This window comes from Aegilops tauschii, chromosome 6 (assembly GCF_002575655.3).
Source record: "Aegilops tauschii subsp. strangulata cultivar AL8/78 chromosome 6, Aet v6.0, whole genome shotgun sequence".
NCBI lineage: Eukaryota > Viridiplantae > Streptophyta > Magnoliopsida > Poales > Poaceae > Aegilops > Aegilops tauschii.
This window is the reverse complement of record NC_053040.3, coordinates 496,491,492-496,498,522: the sequence shown is the minus strand read 5'-3', so window position 1 is coordinate 496,498,522 and position 7,031 is coordinate 496,491,492. Positions and strand designations below refer to the sequence as shown.

The 7,031-nt window shown below is 53.7% G+C and overlaps 1 long non-coding RNA gene across 1 annotated transcript; it reads right to left on the bottom strand.

Annotated features, from left to right (window-relative positions):
• Positions 1–1,803: 1,803 nt before the first annotated feature.
• Positions 1,804–3,178, bottom strand: LOC141025458 (uncharacterized). The gene is made up of 2 exons (XR_012186922.1): positions 3,017–3,178; positions 1,804–2,420 (listed from the first exon to the last, which is right to left on the bottom strand). It is a non-coding gene; the product is annotated as an uncharacterized lncRNA (long non-coding RNA).
• Positions 3,179–7,031: the final 3,853 nt, after the last annotated feature.

The window sequence follows — 7,031 nt, the reverse complement described above, 5'->3', positions numbered from 1 at the left end:
ACCAACTTCCTCCCCTGCCGCAGCCGGTAGCGGCGCCGGCCAAAGCCCGACTAGCGTCGGGCGGCGGCGGGGCCTCGTTTTCGCTCTGCTCATTTCTTCGGCGGCTGACGCGGGCAGCCCGGACACACGGAGGCGTTGTACTTGTGCGGGGCGATGGTGTCTGCGTGGATCTAGGCGTGCATGGGCGGTGCCGCGGCTGCGGGGCTAGCGGTTGTGTGCCCATCCGAATCTAACTCCTGGACCTCGGCACGCGGCGTGGCGATCTAGGTGTGCGTCAGCGGCGTTGTAGCTGCGGGGCTAGCAGCATCTGGCGGTTGTGTGTCCATCCGAATCTGACTCGTGGACCTCGGTAAGTGGCGCGGGGTGTGGCAGCGACCTGGCGTGGTTGTTGCTCCGGCCGTGGACTGCGGCGGCTGATGACCCACAAGTATAGGGGATCTATCGTAGTCCTTTCGATAAGTAAGAGTGTCGAACCCAACGAGGAGCGAAAGGAAATGACAAGTGGTTTTCAGCAAGGTATTCTCCGCAAGCACTGAAATTATCGGTAACAGATAGTTTTGTGATAAGATAAATGGTAACGGGTAACAAGTAAATAAAGTAACTAAGGTGCAACAAGGTGGCCCAATCCTTTTTGTAGCAAAGGACAAGTCTGGACAAACTCTTATATAAAGTAAAGCGCTCCCGAGGACACATGGGAATCGTTGTCAAGTTAGTTTCATCATGAGATTCCCGTTCGTCACTTTGATAATTTGATATGTGGGTGGACCGATGCTTGGGTGCTGCCCTTCCTTGGACAAACCTCCCACTTATGATTAACCCCACCCCGGACGCACGGAGGCGTTGTACTTGTCCGGGGCGACGGTGTCTGCGTGGATCTAGGCGTGCATGGGCGGTGCTGCGGCTGCGGGGCTAGCGGTTGTGTGCCCATCCGAATCTAACTCCTGGACCTCGGCAGGCGGCGCGGCGATCTAGGTGTGCGTCAGTGGCGCTGCAGCTGCGGGGCTAGCAGCATCTGGCGGTTGTGTGTCCATCCGAATCTGACTCCTGGACCTCGGCAAGCGGCGCGGGGTGTGGCAGCGACCTGGCGTGGCTGCTGCTCCGGCCATGGACCGCGACGGCATGGTGCGGTCTAGCCACAGGGATGCGATGGGCAGCGGCTCGTCGGTTCCAGCTGTGGTGACGGTCGGTCTCTATTCCTGCATTGGCTCATTCGCAGGCGGCCCGTGGTGGACTCCGATCCACCTCCTCGTGGCGCTTGTGCTGGTTTCGCTGAAGGGCTGGTCCTCTGCCAGATGATGTCCATCATTGAGGGACGATTTCGTTGCTAGGAGGGCTGCGGAGTCATCCTTGCCTCCCGTCTGGTGGTGTTGTGCCACCAGGGAGCTCATCCTTTGCCGGGCGGGGCAGGGTGGGGCAGTGGAGACGATATCTAGGGGCCGTCCAATGGTCGGGAAGGGGGTGCCTTTCTGCTCGTTTCTTTGATCGTCGTGGCTGCAAGTCTCGGGTGGGGTGGTATTGGGGTCATGGAGGCCAGGGCGACGACCTTCGTGGTGGTAGCAGTGGTGTTCGTGGACATAGCTTGTGGTTCGGGTGTTGGCTAGTTGCCATGGTCGTGCAGTTGGCGTGGTGGCCAGTGTGCGATGGCAGTTGGCGGTGGTGCATCAAGCAGTGGCTGCCTCCTCTTCGGTCCTGGCTAAGCCGTTGGTTCCTCTCCTCTCATACTTTGTGCCCACGGCGATCGAACCATGGTAAATGAAATGAATAAAGGACATGTACTTTCTTTTTTATAGTGCCCGGAAGATATGTAAATAAGCTTGGCTCTTTTCAATGAGAAGGTATCGAAACAATAAAAATTGCCAACTTTTATTGTTTTATGCTGGTCATCTGAGCCGATGATTTAGTCTTGGGATCTGTGGTGGTAGTCTTCCGGCCACAGCAATCATCCACTAATGATGTTTTCCGAACGACTTTATTAGGCTTGCCGTTAGTGCAAACCCTGCCACTGCCAACGGATAATTTATCCCTAGAATTGCCGGCGCCGGATGAAGCTTTATCACTGATTGTTTAGTATGGTGCCCTGTCTTGCAGTAGAGGGCAAAGTGCATGCAGTTGTTGGCCAAAAGGTTGTAGCTGCCGAAGCCGTCGGCGAGCAGCTAGCTTGTTGGCGCGGTGCAAGACCGTCTCGGGGGGGTCTTGAGGTTCCATGGAGCAGGTCACTTGAATACCCGGATTGGCCATGGCATGGAACCACAAGGGCACTGAGTAGGCGAAGAGGCAAATATCTCCCGTTCCCAGGAAGCAGTCAAGGCAGGTGATGATGACGCCGCCTTTACGATTAGCTTGAGCGCAGTCCCAGCAAGTTTGAGTAGGCGAGGAAGACATGGTGAAGTGGATGACCTTGCTGCCGCTCTCGTAGATTCCTGTACACTCAAATTAATATATACATAGCCAAATAGCCTAATTTTATCGATTAATTGAATGAGAGACTGAAGCACACCCTCTCTATTCTTAAATAGTTGCAACCCACTACATATTTTTCCTCTTCATGCAACTATGCATGCCACATCATCTCAAGTCATGCATGTGGTCATTATATATATAGTTACAATCTATGCATGCAACCATGCCACCTCAGCAATCATGCATGATTGTTTCACTAATTTTTGTGGGCAACATAAACCGTCATGTTACACATTTTTGTATCATGACCTACATATATTTGTACGTTAAACGCTTTGGAGCAAATATATGTAGGCCATGTTACACACTTTTGTTTAAAGTGCACCCGGTTTGACTTCAATCCAATAGATTTATCTTTTTATACAACATTTTGTGATATGCTTCATATACTTTATTGTTTTCAAAATATATCCCCACGGCATTCTTAAATTTGTTTTTGCAATAGTTTTAGTTTTTTTAGCATCTATTTATGTACCTGTTTTACAAAGGTTCCCGCAACAATGCGCGGGGCATCATCTAGTACTCATAATTAGCTAGCCTAAACGATTGGTCTTACCGTGATGAGAGTACACATTAAGAGCGCTCTTGCGCCAGGTGTAGATGTGATCGCCGCGTCTGAGCTGGCACCGGTCTATACGGCTCGAGGACAGTGTCACCCCCCTGTCCATAAGGAAAAATTGTGCAAGTAGCTAGAGAAATTAGCTGAAGGAAAAATGATACAACTTTCGTTTCGGATGGAAGTTATATATATATATATATATATATATATATATATATATATATATATATATATATATATATAGGGGTCATCCGAATCTTATTTCGCTTAGATAATACGCCATCATGGAAGTTGTATATAGTGATCATATTTATTCGGAATGCATATATTTGGATTCTCCATGATCTGTCCGAGGAGTATATGCCACTGAGTCCGATCCGACTCAGTAATAATGTTATCATGTGCTGGCCGGCCGCCTGTCGCGTGCCTTTCAATGATTTTAGGCCGTTCGTTCGCAGATGGAAGGCTCAGATCTCATGCTACAGTGAAGAACGGTAGCCTAAATCGACACGGTACCTATGCTACAGTATTTCAAATCAGGGCATTGTTCATCAAGACACGGCCGGTGACTTTCCTTCAGCGAGTTAGAGAATCTCCAGACGCGCCCCCAACAGGCCTTTACCAGGCGTTTTTGCCGCGCTGACGCCCAAAAATCGGCCCAGTCACACCCCAGCAGCCCGTTTTTCGCCCGTTTGGGTCGAAACTGGCGCCGGCGGACCGGAGCCGAACCCAGCGCGCTGGGGCGTTTGGGGCACCAGCACAAGCGAAAAGGGGTGTGGGCCCGCTCTGTCGGCGAGTCGAGAGCCTCTTCCCGCCGTTTCTTCCCGTTTTTTCCCCCACTTCCCTCTCATTCTTTCCATTCCTCCCGCCAATTTCCCTCCCGCTCGCCTCCCAGCCGGCCGCCATGCCGCCGAAGAAGTACGTGATCCCCCGCGCCGCGACAGCTGCGACCGCCACCGTCGCCCAGCCGAAGCAGAGGAAGCCAAGGGCGCCGCCGTCCAAGCCACCGGGCCTGTCCAACGCCGACTGGAGGGCGGAAGTTCAGCGATGGGAGGCTGTCATCGCCGACCGGCGGAACAGGGCCATCGCCAAAAAGGCCCGAGACAGCGCGGCGCATGCGGCCGCGGCTGCGGCGGATCAAGCCGATGCGTCTCGCGTGGGGATGATGAATCCACCCGATGGCCACGCCCAGCACGCGCCCTGGAGCCAGCAAAGCGTCGGCTCTCCGGCCGGCTTCTCTCGTCGCCGCAACCATGGGGATGCACGCCGTCGCCGGGCTACGCCGACGGGGACGCACATGGTGGGTTCAACCCCAACGTCACCTTCCCCCATGGACACCCGGCCCAGCGCACGCCCTCGCCTGCCTTCGCCGGCGTGCAGTACCCTCCATACAACTACTCGCCGCCGGCCTACGCGTCCTCCCCGAAGCCCCCTCTCCACCGTGGCGCGCTGCCCTTCTCACAAGCTTCCACGTCGCACCTCGGCGACACCGACGCGACCGACGCCGACATGGACGACATCATCGCGGTAGGCTCGGCCGCGGCCGCCGCGTCCCTCGGGTTCGCTTCCCAGGACGAGACGGTGGACCTCAGCAGAGGCATGGACGGCGAGCTCGAGTACGGGGAGGAGGAGCCGGATGATCAGGAGGAGGAGGACGAGGAGGAGGAGGAACCGGCGACTGTTCCGACGAGGAGGCGCAAGAAGAAGAAGCGGGCGGCCAGGACCGGCGACCCGCGCATCAAGTGGGCATCCTAGGAGCAAGAATGTCTCGCCGAAGCATGGAAAGTCGTCTGCCTCGACCCGACCACCGGCACGAACCAGAGCATCGAGACGTACTGGGAGCACATCAAGGCCGAGTTTGACGAGCGCAAGCTCGTCGACCCCTACTTCAAAGGCGTCTACATGCAGCGCTGGTCGAAGGGAATGGCGAACCATTTGGGGCTCATCCAGGCGGCGTGCAACAAATGGCATGGGATCGTCGAGGAGATCGCAGCTCGCCCGGAGAGCGGCGCCAACATTGAGGATCAGGTATGGCACGCCGGTCTCCCACTTCTCTTCACCGTGTGCGTCCACCAACTGTTTGTTCCTCGGCGCAGCTGCTGCGCATGTTCGCCATGCATCGTCAGGACAACAACGACCAAGAATTCAAGTACCTCCACGTCTTCAAGCAGATCGACAAGTGCGAGAAGTGGGTGGAAGTCCAGCGCACCCTCGCCAAGGCCAAGGAGACCTACAAGCCGGACACGCCGACGCCGGGCGCGTCAGAAGGGCGGGCGGACGGCAACAAAGGGGCCAAGAAGGGGAAGCACGCCGACGCGGCTACCGCGCGAGTGCAGGAGTCCATCGAGCATTGCCTCGCCGATGCACACGTCCGGGCAGCCCTGCGTGAAGAGAAGGGCAAGGCTTGGTGGTCGGCGTTGATGACGAACAGCGCCGTCAAGCTCAACCTGCTCCGGACCAACGTCGCCGCGAAGAAAAGGAACACCGACCTGGCTTTTCTAATGGGCGGGGCGGACATGCTCCGGAGCAACGACGAGAAGCTCAAGGCGTGGTACAGGGCCGAACACGGCCTCATCCTGAACCAGCTGCCGACGAGGGCGCCACCAACTCCCGCGCCCACGCCGCCGCCGCCGCCAAGCCCGAGTGATGATGCATCACGACGCCTAGCAGCACCGAAGCCACGCCGACGCCGCCCAGCACCGAAGCAGCTCCGAAACCGCCAAGCCCGCGCATGCCGACTCCGCCGACCCCGGAGGCCGACCCCGCCGAGTGATGCACGCGTCCAAACTTGTGGCGTTCTTTTTTTTGTATGCCGGACTATTTATTATCCGATTGCCGAACTGTGGCCTACGATCGCCGGACTGTGGCCTATGATCGCCGGACTTGTGGCGTCTTTTGTGATGAGCAGGAACGACCAAGTTTGAAATTGCCGCGTCCTGGGGGCGGCGCCTGGGGGCGTGACTGGGAGCTAGCTCGCCCCCAGGGGCCAATCTAGCGCTGGTTCGCCTCCAGGCCGCTCTTTTTAGGCGCCCTGGGGGCGAACGGCTGGAGATGCTCTTAAAGAATCTAGATGGCCGGCCGGCAGGAGGTTTCTTATGCATTGGGTTATCAGAAATGAATTTATTCTTAGCCAGTTGGCCCTTGTATTGCTTTTTTAGACGCAACTGTTCTAATCCCGAGCTCATATGAGATTGAGTGAACAGTAACATAAAAATTCAAAAAAAAAAAATCAGATTTTTTGTGTGTGAAACATTGACAAAATGTTTGTTGGCTTGCAAAAATTCATCGCCAAATGACATTCGTGGAAATCGTGGAAAAAATCGATGCTCCAAAATGTTATTTTCAAACACATTTTCAAACATTGATTTTGTTTTTTTGCCACAATTTGCCCGAATGTCATATGGCGATGAAAATTTTCAAGCCAACAAAAATTTTGTCAATGTTTCACACAGATAAAAATCAGAAATTTTTATATTTTTTTGGTTTTACTCTTTGTCCGGGCTCACATGAGGTCGGGTTGAGAACAGCACTTCCGTTTTTTGGCAGCCATTTAGTTCTCTTTATACGCTTAAATAGTAATTTAGCTGACTTGCAGTCGTGCCCATGAATATATATTTAAGTGCTGGAGGAATAAAGGGACGGCATCTACACCGACCGCACTTGTGACTTTCCAGGATTCGAACCCAAAGCACCCTTCATGCACAGCCAGCCTTCTTATCATCACACATAAACATGGTTTCTTTTTTTGCTATATAAGAGATACTACTATATTATATTCATTTCTTGGAAACAAGAATTATCTATTTGGTGCTACTCTAAACAATCTCAATGAAAAGAAAAAAAAACTCGTCAACTAGCTATAAAAGTTGTAGATCTCGTCCAACTCTGCAACTTTAGTACCAAATAGTCGAAGCTGTGCTGGTGACGTGTTGGCGACCAAATTAAAGGGACTTTAGAGCATCTCCAATAAATGATGTAAAATAGGGCACTAGTGCTTCAATAGATGATGTAA